The following is a 20802-nucleotide window of genomic DNA, read 5'->3' on the forward strand; positions in this document are numbered from 1 at the left end:
AGTGTATAAATGGGGCCCTGCTGGAGAACATTTTGAGTCAGTCCTCCTTGGAGCAGTGGGTCTGCAGTTGGGGGCTCTCCCCTTGGGTCGGGGCACTGCCTGAGGTAACTCCTCAAGGTTGAGAGCCCTCATCTTTTAGGTGAGTGATATGCACATTTTGAGTCATCATTTTTAAACCTTAAGAGTTCTTAAGTCACCTGTGTAGTACTCATTCCCCTTAGATCATTGAGCCTGTGGTTCACTAATGTTATCAGAGTTTTAACTAACTTTTTTACTGAAGAATAAATCTGACTTTTAACACCTGTTGGATTTGATCGTGTGTGCCTCCGTAACATAAGTTTCATTCCAGCGCTAGTTGCATTCACAAAGATAAATAATGTGAAAAATAGGTTGAATTTGAGTGAGGAGATTTTTCTCCCCCTCTGTCCCCCTAACACTTCAGAATCTCTGGGAGTCTGCTTCTTACATAATGGCTGTAAAATTGAGAAGGAGCACATGTGACCTTGGCAGACTTTTGCACAACATCGGAGGGGAAAGTCTTGTGAGATTTAGTCCTTTGGGCTAAAAGTTAGTGTCCACACTAAAAATTTATAAAGGCAAAGTTTTTCTAGAACAAAATGCAAGTTCTCTGGCATTAATGAAATGCTTTTTGCCATAGATTTCATATGTCTGTGCAATAATTGGCAAGCATTACTGTCCTTTTTATATAGGAAAATTTGGGCAGAGAAATTAAGTTACTTGCTCAAGGTCATGCAATAAGTCTCTGGTGCAGCTAGGAATATTTTCTCTCTGATTATCCTCATCTAGTGGGCCATTTTTCCTGCTTATAATTTGTACCAATATAGGATTTCTTGCTATACAGTATTTTAGTAATTTCTGAAGTTCTTCATGCTTGCAACTCTATTGTATCCTACCTCATGTGTTAGAAAATGCCTAGTTAAGGCTGTCATAAAGAGGAGATTGCTGGGAAGCTTGGTTGCAAATTGTCAGATGTTGGAGCTATTCGGACACTGTTGCCACTGTTGATATATAGAGGTATATTCTAATATTAAAAAAAACCCTTTTATTACATTGTTCCTCACAATACACTGCTCCCTAGTGAATAGTAGTACACTAACTCATTTGAGCATGGGGTTCTTCTTAAATCTCAGATGCTGTGATTTTTCCCTGAGGACAGTTTGATATTTGTCTGATGTTTCTTTGAAGAAAAATAGAACATGCAGCAACATTAATTTTGAAAAGTAAAATTAGTGGAACACTATTATTTTATACTTAGTTCTCTTTTATTTTTAAACCTAATCATATTTTTATTGGATGTAATTAAAAGTCCTTTGCAGAGTAATAGGGAAGTTGAACTTTAATTCTGCTCACCTCGTCACTTTTTTTAAAACTCTCCATAATTTTCATTTGTAGTTGTGCAATGCTAGAGGGTTTCTACATGCAGTAGAACATTCTTTGCTATTTCAGAGAAGAAAAAGAACCAGCAGAATGCTGAAAGTCTTCTAGGAAGACTGTCCTGCAGTAAATAATTGGAATAATAAAGATCTCACTTGACCAGAGCTATGCTTCACTGTTCCTAATTTGCTACTATTTATGAATGAAAATGATGGTAGTTGGGACTAATTCATGCATTGTGGGATGGTGGATGAAATAGATTGGTCAATAGCCATCTGCATTAAGACAGTTTTAAAGTGGTAAAATTCTGTTTGCGTGGAAACCAGTAGCAAAATATGATTAACTCCTGGGGCATGAATTTCAACCAAGTCTTGCTTGAGCAGTTCAGGATATTGGTCTTTCCCCTGACTTTTGCGACTGCTGAAGGAGAGCTAACATACTTTTTCTCTTCCTATTTTTTCTTCTCTTCCTCCAACTCCCATTCCTAATGCACTTTTGAACATTGGGAAGGTGTGTGCCTATGCGTTAGCTAATATGCTGCAGTGTCAGACTTTGTCTTGGTGTGAGTAAATTTTAATGCTGGCTATATTATTATCCTTTCCTTTGAAAAAAATCAGTTACTGGGCTGTAATGCTCTGCTGCTGGGGATTCCAGTGGCTGACATAATGTTAGCTGTTAGGGACTTTATGAAACTGAATTTTGAGACAGGGTCAAAAGAAAGGACTCAGCTGTATCCTTTCTAATCCTCCTTTCTAGGCTAAATAATCTTAGTTTTTGCTTTGAGCTGCCGCCTGTAAATCTAACCATTGTTTTGCCTTTCTTAGACTGGATATGTTCAATCTTCCCTCTTAAGGTAAAAAGAGAGGCAAACTGGATCCAAAGTTTAAGACTCTAATGTTGTAAATTTGAACTTTTTTTATTGTGTCAGCAGATTCTTTTCAAATTGTTTTTGTAGGGGAATTTCTGAGTAGAATGAGTCACGCCCAGAAATGCTGAAGTGCTTTGTGGTTAAATGGGAAATTCTTGAGTGTGATCAGCCATTATTTTCAAAAACAACCAGCATGGTACCTTTGTGTTTTCAGCAAGGTGCTGCTGGCATGGTGGTGAAAGTGGCAGGCACAGTAAGACCAAATTTTAGCTCTCCCTACAAGCAGAGTCCTTTTAAGAGGCAAAAAAGACTTTCTCTGAGCTTTCATTACTGCAGGCTACTCCTGAAGCAGTTATCAGCTTATGTAATGAAATGAGCAGTGACACGGTGAAGACACTGAAAGATTCCTATCCTCCTACTCTGCGCCAATACCAGGAAACATTAGCCTCTTCCAAGAGGGAGCAGCGCAAGGTCCTCTGGGACCTAGCTGGTTGACTGTTGAGCATTAAGGACTTGCTAGACATCATATGGAGAATGGTTACAAAGTATTCTGGAGTGAAATATTTTAAGTTATATTGTAAGAGACTGAATTGTTATCTCAAGCCGTTTGCCTCAAAGATGTTAGGTGTGAGGGACTGGACTGTCATCTCAAGGAACTGTGAACTGTTTATCTCGAGCCCTTTGTCTCTGAGATGGCCTGTTTAAGCAGGACACTCCTCTGTCCATAAGGACGATTACCAGGCCATTGAGGCATCCAGGAGAGGAAACAGGGCTGGAGCCGATAAGATACTGGTTACTGGTGTTGATCACGCAAAGGTCATGTGATAGACAAAACCTGCAGCGCGTGACATCATCGAAATATGCTCTATAAAAAAAACGTAGAGATAAGCCATGGGGGCTCCCACCACCGAAGAATTGAAGATTGAGGACCAACGGGACGCCGCTGGATCTGTGGTGGTGACTATCCTTGCAATCCTATCCTGACTGCTCGCTTGATTTCTGCCTTTTCTTCCATTCTATCCTATTGCCACTATTTTCCACTTTTGATACTTTTGATAATAAAAACTCTTGGGTATATGGCATTTGACCTCGTTTGTGTCTTAATCTCGCTCCTGGGATAATATTGAAACCTTCCCCGACATTGGATCGGGACAGATATGCAGATTTTGAGAGCTCTCCCTTGTCTTGGCATTTGGCTGAATGGAGAGGGTCATAGCTTGCTTTGCAGACAGAGTGTGTGTGTGTGCTTGCAAGCATTCACCTCACTCCTTACTGTGGGAAAAATTGTGGGAGGACGAAGGAAACTGCACAAGGCACATCTGTTGTTGTAAGTTTACTAACTGCACAAAGGAACAATTATTATGAGCTTGCCGAAGAATGCACAAAAAGTAGAACAAGGTCGGGCGTACGTGACTGATAACAGGAGGGCGACGTGACTGAAGACAGAGTGCAAGACAGCATGCAGGCGGAGGAAACTATTCGCGTGATTAGAGGACTTTAGACTATTGTTTAAGCGCGTGAACGGCACATGTTAACCAATCAACAAATGGCTTATGCGTGAGTAGATACTAGAAACATATATAACCGAGTGTTGCGCAGTTAATAAACGGAGAAATCGTTTGATCTACAGTATCTGTGTTGGTCCGTTTTCTCCCCAGGGCGAGTCCCTGGCGATGTGTCGGTTTCCCTAGATTGTCGCAGCGGAGAAAGTGCGACAAGTGGTGACCCCGACGCGGACGCGGAGTGTGCGAGTGTTTTGTCTGGCCAGGCGATTGGAAGAGAGCCCTCGGGGCGATCCTGCCGGTGACGATGGCATCCATCGGAACAATTATTAAGGTATTAAAGGCGGTAGGCAGGGATGTGGACTGTGGAGTGCATACGGCTCCAGTCACGAGTCTCATCCAGTGGATGATACAACGGGGCTTCATAGTAAAGACGGGAGAGATATTTGACGCGTCGCGGCTGCGGGCTGCGCGCGAGGAGTTGGTGGAGGAGTGTTTGAGTGGAAAGAAAGGAGCTGCGGATAAGCTCGCAGCTCTTGGTTCAGTGTTGACCGTATTGAGGAAGGGGAGAGAGGCAAAGGCGGTTTGGATGGCGGCTACAGCGGTGTTGCGCGGAGAGGCGAGTAGAGAGGTGCTTGATTTGTTAGAGGTACAGGCTGACAAAGAGAGTAAAGGTGTTACTGGAGTCGGAGGTGAGGAGATGTTGGGAAAACAAGTAGAGAGACTGGAAAGAGCGGAGGATGCTCCGGACGCCTTGGCGTTTCCAGTCTCTTGCGGGCAACCAGAGGATTCTTTTTTTGGGTATCCACCCCTTCCCCCGCCAGGATTGTTTTCACATGAGGCAGAGGAGCCCTCTAAGTATGTCCCGCCAGCGAGTAGTACGACCACGGGTCCTAGTGCACCTCCGGTGTCTATGATGGAGGTAGATTCGGATGAAAAAGACCGTTGCATTAGAAAGAAATTGCAAGCAGAAGCAGTTCCATTGCCAGACTTGGATGAGGAGAGTCCACCGAATGCAAAACAGAATCAGATCACTGACGTAACGGAGGTTTTGACGAAATTTAAAAATTTAGTGGCGACTATTGAACAGACAGTACAGCATGCTCAACGCGTTGTAGATCGTGCGGCACATTAGATTACAAATTAGTAAAGGAATGGCAGACGAGCTGTAGAGATGCTGGATTGAATGGCCCAAGGACGCGAGCTCTGTTAGATGTGATTTATGCTCAGCCGTTACTGCCCTTTGATTCGAGACAGCTGGCGCGTGCAGCACTTACGGCACCTTTGATGTGCCTCTGGGAGCAGGCGTTTAAAGAGGAAGCAGAAGCGGTTGTTTTGGACGCTCTTACTCCAGGACACGATTTAGTAGGGGTCTCTATGGCGCAGTTAACGGGGACCGGAGATCATGCATCCCCTCAAAATCAGGCCGGTTTGCGAGGTCGGGTGATAACAGCTTCTTCAAAGTGTGCTAGAAATGCATTTATGAAGGTCAGTAAGTTTGAAAAGAAAAGAGTCCCGTATACAAAGGTTATTCAGAGACTTAATGAACCATATCAGGATTTCTTAGAGCGTTTGCAAAAGGCGGTGGAGGTAGCAGACATACCGGACGAGGTTAAGCCAGTTCTTGCGAAAGAATTAGCTCGTACACAAGCAAATGACCAGACAAGGCAAATTTTATCGCAATTGCCAGCAAAAGCTTCAGTAGCAGATATGATTAAATGGGTGTTAGAAGCAGAAGCTCAAACCGCAGCGGCACCTGTGGTTGCAGCAGTTACAGCTGTACTTCGCAATCACACAAATAACAACCCGAGGAAAAACATCTGTTTTGGTTGTGGGGGAAGCGGTCACGTTAGAAGCCAGTGTCCTTCAGTGTCTAGAGCCAGTCTGGGCAGGACGCCAAATTCAGACCAACAAAGGAGTTGTTTCCGCTGTGGGAAGTTAGGGCATCTTGCAAAGCAATGTCGCATGACACGGGCCAGGGAACATCAGGGAAACTACAGGGGCGGTCCCAGCACGGGGCGGGCGGGGCTGCCGGAGAACAATCCGTCCTGTCAAGCATATCCCGTAGAATGCCGAGAATCACCGACGATTGGACAGCAAAAGGACGAGCTCCTGCCCTGGAAGATCACAACCGACGGCCTTTAAGAACAACCACAGGGGTTTGGGTGGGCCAACCCACAACGATAACTTTGAAGGGAGGAGGATCAGGAGAGAATGTGGGTGGCATTCTAGTGGGCAATGGGGCTCATAAATGGGGGGTTGATATTATTCTGGGAATGTACAATGAAACAAATGACACGATACAAGCCACTATAGTTCCCCTCACTGAAATACCAATGTATATTCCAGAAGATACTTTTATGGCTCATTTAGTATTGGATATGTCAACATGTCCTATGATTGGATGTCTTTTACAACCAGTGGGCGAACAATGGGGACAGAGCATTCAAATTCGAGCCCTTTTAGACTCTGGGGCTGATGTCACTGTGATTCCCCAAGAAATATGGCCCTTGGAAGAGATTAGTGTCTCCGTGACTGGGGTTGGTGGCAGTCAAGGTACCCGAAAAAGTATTTTACCCATCCAAATTCAAATATTGGGAGATAGAGATCATCACCCGTCAACTGTGATCAGACCATTTGTGTTAAAAGGGCTTCCTTTACCTCTGTTGGGACGAGATGCTATGCAAGGTCTATCGCTTCACATAGTTTCTGATCCACAATTGAACACTGATCCCCATTTTTCGTAGGGGCCGCTGGCCAATTCCCGCCAGCCATAGCCATGAATTGGAAGACCCAACAGCCGGTGTGGGTTGACCAGTGGCCCCTTCCTCAGGAAAAATTGTCTCAATTACAGATATTAGTACAACGAGAAGTAGAAAAAGGACATTTAGTCCCAACCACCAGTCCATGGAATTGCCCTGTGTTTGTCATCCAAAAGAAGTCAGGTGCCTGGCGTCTTTTGCACGATCTTAGGGCAGTCAATGCTGTTCTTGAAGACATGGGACCATTGCAACCAGGCCTGCCCTGGCCGTCCATGTTACCCCAAGACTGGCCAGTTGCTGTAATTGACATAAAAGATTGTTTCTTTTCTATTCCACTCCATCCGGATGATCAACCCAGATTTGCGATGACGATCCCGACGATCAACAATCAAGAACCAGTACAGCGTTACCATTGGACGGTGTTACCACAGGGGATGAAAAATTCCCCAACTCTGTGTCAGTGGTTTGTTTCTCGCGCGTTGCGTCAGTTTCGAGATACACATCAAAATTGGGTTCTCTATCATTATATGGATGATATTTTGCTATGCGGGGAGGGAGACATTAACACAACCTTAAAACACTTGGTTCAAACTCTTAAGGAGCATGGTCTAGAAGTAGCACCTGAAAAAGTACAAACAACTGTTCCAGTGAAATATTTGGGAACACTCATTCAGAAACGAGCAGTCCAGCCTCAAAAACTACAAATTGAACACCAAGTGTCAACCTTACACGACCTACAGGTGTTGGTTGGTAACCTACAGTGGTTAAGACAATTCATTCCCATAACACACAAGGAGTTACAACCCTTGTTAGCAGATTTAGCAGGAACCCCAGATGCCGCAGCTCCTCGCACATTGACAGACACACAAAAGGCTGTGTTACAACAGATAACTACTAAACTAGCTCACAAGAGTCTCAGCCGTTATACCCCAGAAATCCCATTAGAATTGCATATAACTATGCAACGAGAAGGAGCAAACGGACTAATATATCAATTCATTGATTCACGGGTATGTCCTTTGTTATGGCTGTATACCAGTTATCCCAAACAAGCTGCACCACAATTTTTAGTAGCATTGGCAGATGCAATCTCTCGAGGACGACGACGAACGCAGCAGTTATCAGGAAGAGATCCTAAATTTATTTCAACATCTGTTAGTCCCCGTAATTTTGAACAGTTACTAATGTTTGATATGTGTTTACAAGCAGCCTTAGCAGATTTTATGGGGCAAATTATCCCGGCTAGGGGTGACCCTCTCATTAAGAGTCTATTATCATCAACCTTCAAACCACAAACACCCATTTCAGAGAAACCCCTCCAAGGCCTCACTGTGTTTACAGATGCCTCTGGAACGACTCAACAGGCAGCTATAGCCTGGTTTTTGGACAATCAATGGCATACCAGAGCTTGGAAAAGCCAAGGATCTGTACAAATTTTAGAATTACATGCTGTGTTAACTGCTTTAACGACTTGGCCTACCATCCCTCTAAATATTGTAACAGATAGCGAATATGTGTATAACTTAACACAGCGATGTAAACAAAGTTTACCGGGGGGGACTGGACCTGCTCGGGAACTTTTGTCAGTATTAGAGAAAAGACAAGAACTTGTATTTTTTGCACATATTAACAGTCACACACAAATACCAGGCGCTTTGACGGGGGGAAATGCTCATGCAGACAAAGCGGCAGGAACCCTCATTCAGACAGTAGGTGTCCCCATTTTACAACAAGCCAAACTTTCTCATGAATTTTTTCATCAAGGAGCTAAAGCACTAGCAAGACAATTCCGACTACCCCTGTCTGATGCTCGAGCAGTGGTCGCTTCTTGTCCACACTGTCGTCAAACTAACTCCTGGACATGGGGAATTAACCCCCGAGGTCTACAACCAAATCAAATTTGGCAAACAGACATCACAGTCTATGAACCTTTCAAACCCCGGAAGTATTTACACGTTACTATAGATACTTGCAGCGGCTATATTTGCCCTACTGCCGAAACTAAAAGTAACGCCACAGCCACCATACGACATCTTTGTCACGCCATCAGTGTCTTAGGGATTCCCCAAGAGATAAAAACAGATAATGGCCCCAATTATGTTAGTTCTTGAGTTCGCGAATTTCTGAATAAGTGGGGCATCTCACATATAACCGGAATACCCTACAATTCTACAGGACAAGCAATCGTTGAACGAGCCCATCAAACCCTAAAGACACAGTTAGACCGTCTTAGGGAGGGGGGGAAGGTACCTGTAAGCTATCAAAATGAACTGTTAGCCAAGGCCTGCGTGGTAATAAATCATATGCCACGAGGCAACTCAGATCCATCTCAGCATCACACCGCGGCACAGCGACATTTTTCTACCGCATTGCTATCTGACCGTACGCTGGGAGCACCAGTTCGGTATCAAGATCCAATCACGATGGAATGGCAAGGGCCGGTACCCATTTTACAATGGGGGCGAGGATACGCCTGTGTCCAAACAGACTCAGGACCCAGATGGGTACCGGCCAAATGGATCCGACCAGATGTACAAGGAACCAATAAGGATTAACAGCCTACAAAGTGATACCCCCAAAACTGCGAGGAGGACTCTCTTCCAAAGGACAATTGAAAGCCTGGGCACCTACAGAAGCACAATTAATCAACGTGACACATCGAGAAAAAGGAACTGTACAGGTAACGAAATTGGACAGCTCTTGTGACCCCAACGTCCGTTTACCCACTGATTTTTTATACTTGACACTCTCATCAGTTACTCCAAGTAGGACCTTGGATAAACAGAATGAATATTCAAGCTTTAGCCTGTTTGGTTTTAAAACAAGGAAACGCCACTGCTCGAGGCATCGACACATTAACAGCGCTTCAGGAAACGACAACAAATCAATTACAAGCACTACTTCCACCCATAGATTTTCTACTGGCTCAATTTGAGGTACGATGCAAACAAAACAACACCCTTTTTCCAGAATTTTGTTGTTTAGGCTTTACAAACAACACCGAGACACTGAAAACCATCAGACAACAAGCCGAGATCATTCGACAACTCCAAGATGCTGTAAAAAGTGATAGGGATTTCAGGTATTCCTGAGGATTGGTTTGGCTGGTTGAAAAAATGGGGTTTCTCCATCATTGGAAGTCTGTGTATTTTGGCCGTTGTCTGTATGATCATTCCTTGTGCTTTGGCGCTTTTGAACAGTGTGTTAGATAGAATAGTTAAACAAACTATGCACACTTATGTATTATACTCACCTATTGCGAGCGAGACTGTTTAGATGAGCTTAGGGAGGGGGAATTGTGGGAGAAATTGTGGGAGGACGAAGGAAACTGCACAAGGCACAACTGTTGTTGTAAGTTTGCTAACTGCACAAAGGCACAATTATTATGAGCTTGCTGAAGAACGCACCAAAAGTAGAACAAGGTCGGGCGTACGTGACTGATAACAGGAGAGCGACGTGACTGAAGAGAGAGTGCAAGACAGCATGCAGGCGGAGGAAACTATTCGCGTGATTAGAGGACTTTATCCAATTAGACTATTGTTTAAGCGCGTGAACGGCACGTGTTAACCAATCAACAAATGGCTTATGTGTGAGTAGAAACTAGAAACATATATAACCGAGTGTTGCGCAGTTAATAAACGGAGAAATCGTTTGATCCACAGTATCTGTGTTGGTCCGTTTTCTCCCCAGGGCGAGTCCCTGGCGATGTGTCGGTTTCCCTAGATTGTCGCAGTGGAGAAAGTGCGACACTTACAGTACTATGGCTATATATCAGTGACTTTCTGGCTCCTACTATGACATGTACATCATAAATGCTGCTTCCCTGCCTGCACAGTTCACATATGCCTTGTCCTGGGTTCAGCTGGGATAGAGTTAATTTTTTACAGGAACCTGGGAGGTGGGGGGGCACAGCCGGGGCAGCTGACCTGAACTAGCCAAGGAGCTATTCCATACCATGTGACATCATGCCCAGTATATACATGGGGAGTGGGCCGGGGGGAGGGGGCTCCTGCTCTCGACTTTCGGTGGGGGAAGTGGCGGAGCGTCGGGTCCCGGGTGGTGAGCAGTTGCACTGTGCATCATTCTTTTCTGTATACTCTTTCATTAGTGCCGTCGTTGTTGTTGTAACTTTTTTTTGCGTTGTCCCAGTAAACTGCCCTTATCTCAACCCTCGATGTTCCAGTTTTTTTTCTTTTCTCTCCTCCGTCTCCCCCCTATCCCACCGGAGGGGGCGGGAGGAGTGAGCGAGCGGCTGCGTGGTCCTTTGTTACCGGCTGGGCTGAAACCACGACAGTCCTTTTTGGCGCCCAACGTGGGGCACGAAGGGTTGAGATAATGACAGATCTGGCTAGAGCGTGTTGAAACAAATTTGTCATACGCATTCCTTATATTAGATAAATAGATGTTAGTCACAATGTTGATTAATTTGTTTACATGGTGGCGTTTTGTAAGTCCTTATATGCTCTATGTATTGCCTGTAGTTACGTTTCTCACCTCTGGGAGAGTGATTGGGATTATCATTTTGCTGTACTGGGCAATGTCGACTTGTGAAATGATTACATCACTGGTCATGAGGTTAAGCTGGTATCTGTATGAGGCAGTGATATCATTTCCATACTTTGGGCACCTTCTATCGGATTTTATTGGTAATTACAGCCAATCCATGGGGGAGTTAGGGGGGGATACTTCCCCCCGTCCGTTCGCCTCCCTTTTCTCCTTCCGACTAATTACAACAGCTCTTGAGAACTTTGAATATCCTTGGGATGCACAAGCCAGTGTGCTGTTAGTGCTATGCCTCCTGAATATGTTTCAGGTCTTGTTTAGGGCTACAAAAAGGCTCTTTAAGAGTACCACCCAAAGATCTGCCCCAAAGCTGGATATTCATGGGTGGCACGGCATGTGGGAGGATATGGGCAGGTATCTAGAGAACTTCTCACCCCCAGTGGCTTGGAAGTTCACTCCCGAACAACTACAGAACCCTCATGAAGTGGTAGAATATTTGAAAGAAAAATGCTGTGGCTATTCCAAAGACGTACAACTCGCTGCACTGTGCTGGGCCCTGGCCAGTATCTACCAAACACTGCTTGATATTAGTCAGCACCCTCAGGGAGAAAAGGGGGAAAAGATGGAAAACAGGACAGCAGGCACCGTGGCTACCCCTACCCCTACAGCAGGCACCGTGGCTACCCCTACCCCGGCAACAGGCAGCGCGGCTACCCCAACCGCAGTGACAGATACTGCAGCTAAACCAGAGAACCAACCTGTGCCAGTATCAGTCGCCCCTGTACAGAAAAAGAAACACACAAAGAAATCAGTTCGCTCAGTGAGAGATGAAGATGAACCAGGGTCATCACGACAACAGGAGGAAGAGGCAGAACCTGAAATAATCACCCGATCTCTATCCCTGAGTGAGTTGCGTGACATGCGAAAAGATTTTAGCCGCCACCCAGGTGAGCACATTGTTACCTGGCTGCTCCGATGCTGGGATAATGGGGCTAGTAGTGTGGAATTAGAGGGTAAGGAAGCCAAGCAGTTGGGATCTCTGTCTAGGGAAGGGGGCATCGACAAGGCGATTGGGAGAAAAACACAAGTCCTCAGCCTCTGGAGGCGACTTCTGTTAGGTGTCAAGGAAAGATACCCCTTCAAGGATGAAGTTACATGTCACCAAGGCAAGTGGACCACCATGGAGAGAGGTATCCAGTACCTGAGGGAATTAGCCGTGCTGGAGGTGATTTATAATGATCCAGAAAATGCGCAGTCACCCATAGACCCAGATGAAGTCCAATGCACACAACCCATGTGGCGGAAGTTTCTACGAAGTGCACCACCAACCTATGCCAACTCATTGGCAGTAATGTCCTGGAAAGAAGGCCATGGACAAACGGTGGATGAATTGGCTGTGCAACTCCGGCAATACGAAGGAAGTCTCTCTTCCTCCCTACGGGCCTGTGTCTCGGCTGTAGAGGAATTGTCCCGAGAGTTCCAGCAATTCAAAGTGGATATGTCCTCCTCCCCACCTGTACAGGCCCGCATCGCAGCTATTGGGAGTAAGCATTCCTCTGCCCAAGAGAGAGGAGAGAAAAAGTACACACAACGGGCTAACCTGTGGTTTTACCTGCGTGACCATGGAGAGGACATGAGGAAGTGGGATGGAAAACCTACCTCAGTCCTGGATGCACGGGTACGGGAGTTGCGAGAAAAAGCAACCAGAAAAGAGGATTCTTCTTGGAAAGATGCTGCTCCAGTTTCCTGTGAGCAGTCCCCCAGACGCAGTAGATGGGCTGATCACATTTCTGATCCTCTTGAAGGGACTTCTGATTCACGTGTGCGAAAAGTGAGTAACGAATATTCTAACCAGGATTAGAGGGGCCCTGCCTCCAGCCAGGTGGAGGAGAGGGACAACCGAGTCTACTGGACAGTGTGGATTCGATGGCCTGGCACATCAGACCCACAGGAATATAAGGCTCTAGTAGACACTGGTGCACAATGCACCCTAATGCCATCAAGTTATAAAGGGGCAGAACCCATCTGTATCTCTGGTGTGACAGGGGGATCCCAAGAGCTAACCGTATTGGAAGCTGAAATGAGTCTAACCGGGAATGACTGGCATAAACACCCCATTGTGACTGGCCCAGAGGCCCCATGCATCCTTGGTATAGATTATCTCAGGAGGGGATATTTCAAGGACCCAAAAGGGTACCGTTGGGCTTTTGGTATAGCTGCATTGGAGACGGAGGAGATTGAACAGCTGTCTACCCTGCCTGGTCTCTCTCAAGACCCTTCGGTTGTGGGGTTGCTGAGGGTTGAAGAACAACAGGTGCCAGTTGCTACCACGACGGTGCACCGGCGGCAATATCGCACCAACCGAGATTCCCTGATCCCCATCCATAAGCTGATTTGCCAATTGGAGAGTCAAGGAGTGATCAGCAAGACTCACTCACCCTTTAATAGTCCCATATGGCCCGTGCGGAAATCTAATGGGGAATGGAGACTAACAGTAGATTATCGTGGGCTGAATGAAGTCACGCCACCGCTGAGCGCTGCTGTGCCAGATATGTTAGAGCTTCAATATGAACTGGAATCAAAGGCAGCTAAGTGGTACGCCACAATTGACATTGCTAATGCATTTTTTTCCATCCCTTTGGCAGCGGAGTGCAGGCCACAGTTTGCCTTTACTTGGAGGGGTGTCCAGTACACCTGGAATCGATTGCCCCAGGGGTGGAAACACAGCCCCACTATTTGCCATGGACTGATCCAGACTGCACTGGAAAAAGGTGAAGCTCCAGAGCACCTGCAATACATTGATGACATCATCGTATGGGGCAACACGGCAGAAGAAGTTTTTGAGAAAGGGAAGAAAATAATCCAAATCCTTTTGAAGGCTGGTTTTGCCATAAAAGAAAGTAAGGTCAAGGGACCTGCACAGGAGATCCAGTTCTTAGGAGTAAAATGGCAAGACGGGCGTCGTCAGATCCCTATGGATGTGATCAACAAAATAGCAGCTATGTCCCCACCAACTAATAAAAAGGAAACACAAGCTTTCTTAGGTGTTGTGGGCTTTTGGAGAATGCATATTCCAAATTACAGTCAAATTGTAAGTCCTCTCTACCAAGTTACCCGGAAGAAGAATGATTTTAAATGGGGGCCTGAGCAACCACAAGCCTTTGAACAAATTAAGCGGGAGATTGTTCATGCAGTAGCTCTTGGGCCAGTCCGGGCAGGACAAGATGTTAAAAATGTGCTCTACACTGCAGCTGGGGAGAATGGCCCTACCTGGAGCCTCTGGCAGAAAGCACCTGGGGAGACCCGAGGTCGACCCCTGGGGTTTTGGAGTCGAGGATATCGAGGATCCGAGGCTCGCTATACTCCAACTGAAAAAGAGATATTGGCAGCATATGAAGGAGTTCGAGGTGCCTCAGCAGTGTTTGGTACTGAAACACAGCTCCTCTTAGCACCCCGACTGCTGGTGCTGGGCTGGATGTTCAAAGGGAGGGTGTCCTCTACACATCATGCAACTGATGCCACGTGGAGTAAGTGGGCTGCACTGATCACACAACGGGCTCGCATAGGAAACCCCAGTCGCCCAGGAATTGTGGAAGTGATCATGGACTGGTCAGAAGGCAAAGATTTTGGAATGTCGCCAGAGGAGGAGGTGACACGGGCTGAAGAGGCCCCGCTGTATAATAAACTGCCAGAAAATGAGAGGCAATATGCCCTGTTCACTGATGGGTCCTGTCGCATTGTGGGAAAACATCGGAGGTGGAAGGCTGCTGTATGGAGTCCTACACGACTAGTCGCAGAAACTGCTGAAGGAGAAGGTGAATCGAGTCAGTTTGCAGAGGTGAAAGCCATCCAGCTAGCGTTAGACATTGCTGAAAGAGAGAAATGGCCAGTGCTCTATCTCTATACCGACTCATGGATGGTGGCAAATGCCCTATGGGGGTGGCTACAGCAATGGAAGCAGAGCAATTGGCAGCGCAGAGGTAAACTCATCTGGGCTGCCGCACTGTGGCAAGATATTGCTGTTCGGATAGAGAAGCTAGTGGTAAAAGTACGCCACGTAGATGCTCATGTACCCAAGAGTTTGGCCACTGAAGAACATCAAAACAACCAGCAGGCAGATCAGGCCGCCAAGATTGAAGTGTCTCAGGTGGACCTGGACTGGCAACGTAGGGGTGAGCTATTTATGGCTCAGTGGGCCCATGATACCTCGGGCCATCAGGGAAGAGATGCAACATATAGATGGGCTCGCGATCGAGGGGTGGACTTAACCATGGACACTATCGCACAGGTTATCCATGAATGTGAAACATGTGCTGCAATTAAGCAAGCCAAGCGACTGAAACCCCTGTCGTATGGAGGGCGATGGCTGAAATATAAACAGTGGGAGGCCTGGCAGATTGACTATATCACACTCCCACGAACCCGCCAAGGCAAGTGCCATGTGCTTACAATGGTGGAAGCAACCACTGGATGGCTGGAAACATATCCTGTGTCCCACGCCACTGCCCAGAACACTATCCTGGGCCTTGAAGAGAAAGTCTTATGGCAACACGGTACCCCAGAAAGAATCGAGTCGGACAACGGGACTCACTTCCGAAACAACCTCATAGACACCTGGGCCAAAGAACATGGCATTGAGTGGGTGTATCACATCCCTTATCACGCACCAGCCTCCGGAAAAATCGAACGATACAATGGACTGCTGAAAACTACATTGAGAGCAATGGGGGGTGGAACTTTCAAACATTGGGATACACATTTAACAAAAGCCACCTGGTTAGTTAATACTAAAGGATCCACCAATCGGGCGGGCCCCGCCCAACCAAGACTTCCACATACTGTAGAAGGGGATAAAGTTCCTGTAGTGCACATGAGGAGTATGTTAGGAAAGACAGTCTGGGTTAGTCCTCCCTCACGCAGAGACAAACCCATCCAAGGGGTGGTTTTCGCTCAGGGACCTGGGTACACCTGGTGGGTGATGCAGAAGGATGGGGAAGTTCGATGTGTACCTCAGGGAGATTTGATTTTGGGAGAGAATAGCCAGTGAACTAGGCTGTATGATATTTAACTGCTAAATAACCTGCCAATGTATGTCATTGTATCTATAGTGTCTATATGCCATTTCAAGGGTATTACTGTAAGAATTACCCAAATGACTGAAGAATGGACTTTGAAACTGAGCCAAGAACAACAGTGATAGAACTTGAACTGGCGCCCAGCAATTTCCTCAAGATCAACATCTTCGACCTGCAGACCAAGGGTGTGGGTTGCATCAAATGTACCAGCCAGAAGTTCCAGAGACAGCATACAACAACCCAACATCTCACACCATCTCTCTTATCCTGAAGAAGTGTTACAACAGATGGAGCCTCAAAGTCATGGACTAAATAAAATTGATGGACACATTGGAGGGATAACCCATTGACTAAGGGAATACTATTTGTATGTGTGTGTGTGTGTGGGGGGGTCCATATACATATATATCTATATATAAGACAAGGAAAGTGGTAGTGGTTGATTGGAAAATGTAAGATCTGGGCATGATGTAAAAGGTATAGAATAAGGGGTGGATAATGTCCTGGGTTCAGCTGGGATAGAGTTAATTTTCACAGGAACCTGGGAGGTGGGGGGGTACAGCTGGGGCAGCTGACCTGAACTAGCCAAGGAGCTATTCCATACCATGTGACATCATGCTCAGTATATACATGGGGAGTGGGCCGGGGGGAGGGGGGCTCCTGCTCTCGACTTTCGGTGGGGGAAGTGGCGGAGCGTCGGGTCCCGGGTGGTGAGCAGTTGCACTGTGCATCACTCTTTTCTGTATACTCTTTCATTAGTACCGTCGTTGTTGTTGTAACTTTTTTTGCGTTGTCCCAGTAAACTGCCCTTATCCCAACCCTCGAGGTTCCAGGTTTTTTTTCTTTTCTCTCCTCCGTCTCCCCCCTATCCCACCGGAGGGGGCGGGAGGAGTGAGTGAGCGGCTGCGTGGTCCTTTGTTACCGGCTGGGCTGAAACCACGACATGCCTGTACAGCTCACATATGCAATTTACTTTTGAATGAACAGAGGCATTGACTAAGTGACGTAGAATGGTTCATGAAAGTTTAATTTTTGCTTTTAGTGGTGAGAATTGGTATCTAACTACTTTGTATTCTTTCTTTCTTTCTTCAGAGAAGATAAACATGGAGAAAGCCGGCTCCCTTTTGGCTTTGCAAACAAATCTTTGGAAACAATTTAGGTAGTGTCCTGGTTTCAGCTGGGATAGAGTTAATTGTCTTCCTAGTAGCTGGTACAGTGCTATGTTTTGAGTTCAGTATGGGAAGAATGTTGATAACACTGATGTTTTCAGTTGTTGCTAAGTAATGTTTAGTCTAAAGTCAAGGATTTTTCAGCTTCTCATGCCCAGCCAGCGAGAAAGCTGGAGGGGCACAAGAAGTTGGCACAGGACACAGCCAGGGCAGCTGACCCAAAGTGGCCAACGGGGTATTCCATACCATGTGATGTCCCATCTAGTATAGAAACTGGGGGGAGTGGGGGTGGGGGATCACCGCTCGGGGACTAACTGGGTGTCGATCGGCGGGTGGTGAGCAATTGCACTGTGCATCATTTGTACATTCCAATCCTTTTCTTATTACTGTTGTCATTTTATTAGTGTTATTAGTTTCTTCTTTTCTGTTCTATTAAACCGTTCTTATTTCAACCCACGAGTTTTACTTCTTTTCCCGATTTTTCTCCCCCATCCCACTGGGTGGGGGGGAGTGAGTGAGCGGCTGCGTGGCACTTAGTTGCTGGCTGGGTGTGAGAGACTGAAAGAGTTAATGTCTCAAACATTGTGGTGGGGCAAGTTCTACTTAAAGACAAACCCTGCACAGCAAGGAACCAAGGTGAAAAGCCCATCAGCTCAGACAGCAGCAACAGGAGGGGGAGGGCGTGCTGGAGGGTGCGCAGCTCCCTGTTCTGATAAGCTGTTCTGATACAAAGATCAAACAATGGTCCTGTCTGCAGGGAAGGAGAAGTTACTCCACAAACGACCCCCAAGCCCAAAGGCTCACAAACTGCTCATTAACCTGATGAGGTCGGGTGCCCACACGAAGGAGGGGCAAGGATGATAGAAGGACACAAACTGAAGCCCCGGGTACGCAAGCCCACTGGGACTGGACCCATTGTCTGACTGAACCAACGCTGGACCCAGGACCAGTGAAATCTTTCTCTCTTCCTTTTTCTCTCTCTCTGTCTTCTTCTCTCTTACCTTTTCCTTTTCCACAATCCCTACACCTCATCCGTTTCAAGATATAAACCGTTGACCAAGTCTGAGACTAAGAGTGGATCCAGCCGCCCCTGGGCCCTTCTCTGAGGAGGAGTCTGGAAAGCAAGGGGGTCTGCTCTGAACCTCATGACTCGATGGGAGGGATCTCCTTATTCCCTGAATTGATGTATATGGTTACCCTGGGTTACACAGTTTACAGAAGTAGTCTCATGCCAATTGCTGTTGTGAGAAACCCTGCCACCTACTACCATGCCTCCCCAGTTTCGTTTGCTTCTGTCCTAAATAAAATCTTTAACTGATTGTTTGGTGTCGTTTCACCTTAATTTAGCCCGAGGGAATTTCGAATTAAACACGACTCCCTGGTCTGTCCAGTCTGGGTTGTGACACTGGGGTTAAACCACGACAGGTAGAACGGTATCATAATGCCCTTATCCACCCAAGGGAGGGAGTGATTGCCCTTTTCAAATGAGATACAAGATGGTTTTTGCTATCAGATTAGTGTCTTTCTGGCAAAGACCACTGGCATGCCCAAAATGACTTGTACCCAGCAGCTAGTAAAACAGCTGTCAGACAGCCCCTTGTCCCTTATTGAGAAAATACTTCCTCCTTCCCAAGACCTTGGATTCCTAAACCCTTTGTAGTGTGCTGGCAGTCTGGGATGCTAGTCTTTTCTACTGGCATTGCTTTATGTGGACTTTTTATCCTGATGCGAAGATGAAGTTGACCAACTGAAATTGAATTTTTCCAACAAAAGGTGAAAACAGGAATCAAACCAGAAGGTTAATCTGGTTATAGAACTGGAAACCATTACAGAGGAGGACAGTAAAACTATCATAGTGTATATCTGCTGTTTAAGTGTTTTTCTTCCAGCACTTAAGATCTTTGAAGGACAACTTGCCTGTGGAAGCCCATATTACACATCTGCAGTGTTTGGCCTCTTGGGTTACCTTCTCTCCTGGGTTATGCTACCTCATATTTAACCAAATTGTTATCTGGCTTTAACTTCAATGTCAAGATCTTGTCTTCTGGTTTTGTGTGCTACTTTAGGAGACAATATCGTGCTGCAGTTCTCTTAATTGGTCAGGCAGTGAGACTGCAAATGAGATATCCCTAAGCTTGTCTGGAAATTACTTCTTGTTGATAGGTAAAGCATGCCTAGGATTATTGTATCACCAGTCTCACTTACCTTTTGTGCTTAAAAAGTAATTTGTAGCTATAAATTCATGCTGTGAGATCTAGTTTTGTATTATTTTGCAAGTTGCATACCGTAAAATTTATCCATTGTGCAGCAATTTCAATTATGTTTTGGGACTGTTGGGGGTTTTGTTATTTTTTTTAATTTCTACAAACTGCCCATGATATTTGAGTAAAATGTATCAGATTTGTGAAGTGTTTTTAGACAAAAAATGCTGCCATTTTCTCTTCCTGCAGTGCTGGTATTAAAAGTCAGTTTGTTGCTCAGTTCTGCCATAGGCATGTTGTGATCAACTCTGGCATGAAAACTTATTGTTTCATCTTTTTGGAGCGCATCTTTTACTTCGAATACCTGATTTCATTCCACAGATCCTGCGCATGCTGGGCTCTGCATGATGCCCTTATCTTGGTCCTTGCTCCATTTTTCCTCCCCCTGTTGTCTTGCCTGTACCAGATGCCATTCTTTGCTTGGAATGTAAAACTTGTGGGTTTTGAGAATGGTCACCAAAATATTTTCATCTTTGCTAGCTAGTTGGCAGACTAATATCAGGTGAGTGTTCCCTAAAAGATAAATGTTCCCAATGAGCATCAGACTGATCAGTGAAGTTTCCAGTGTCTGTGTCTGCTTTTTGTTTGCTTTGTCTTCTGTCTTAACTTGCTCAGTCACAGTTCTTAATGCATTCAGATTTCTTTTGGTAAAAGCTCAATTTTTACTAACATTTTTAAAAAATAGAGAATGCTATTTTTAATTTGCTTTTTTGGGTCTTCTTTTCTTTTCTTTTGCAAAGATTGTAAGTGCCTTCAGTCAGGAAGAGTTACTTCTGAGTTTTGTCCCTAGTGTAGTGTTGATGTATTATCATGGCTCTTTCTTGTGCACGCCAGTTTTTCATTAGACAAATAAAACTTCAAGTGCTGTTGACCTGTGCAGTGCTTCAAAAATTCCACCTGGAGAGCATCAATCCTGCTTACTCAGTGGAATGAGTCAGTGTCATCAGCAAACTTGTTGATAATTCCTTCTTCAGATCAGACAGAACTAGTATCAGCAGTGGACTCAGAGCACACTATAATAATTGGAACTGGTGAATTAGGAATTAATTTGAACCCTAAGGCTGATGTCCTAGGAGAGTTTTTTGTCAATATATCTGCATTATGAATTTTTATTTTCCTACAGAGGCTTCTGTAAAATAAAATTAAAATCTTTATTTAGATGCATCTAGAATTACATAAGCTTTGAAGTGCTGAATTTAAAACAGATCTTGAACAAAGATGGTGTGTATCCTATGCCACAAGATAGGTGAATGTAAATTGCATGCAA

General features: G+C 45.5%; 1 pseudogene; it reads left to right on the forward strand.

The window, feature by feature from the left end:
• Positions 1–20802, forward strand: part of LOC121232414 — a 250283-nt pseudogene that overhangs the window by 868 nt on the left and 228613 nt on the right.

This window comes from Aquila chrysaetos (genome assembly GCF_900496995.4).
Source record: "Aquila chrysaetos chrysaetos chromosome W unlocalized genomic scaffold, bAquChr1.4 W_unloc_3, whole genome shotgun sequence".
Taxonomy (NCBI): domain Eukaryota; kingdom Metazoa; phylum Chordata; class Aves; order Accipitriformes; family Accipitridae; genus Aquila; species Aquila chrysaetos.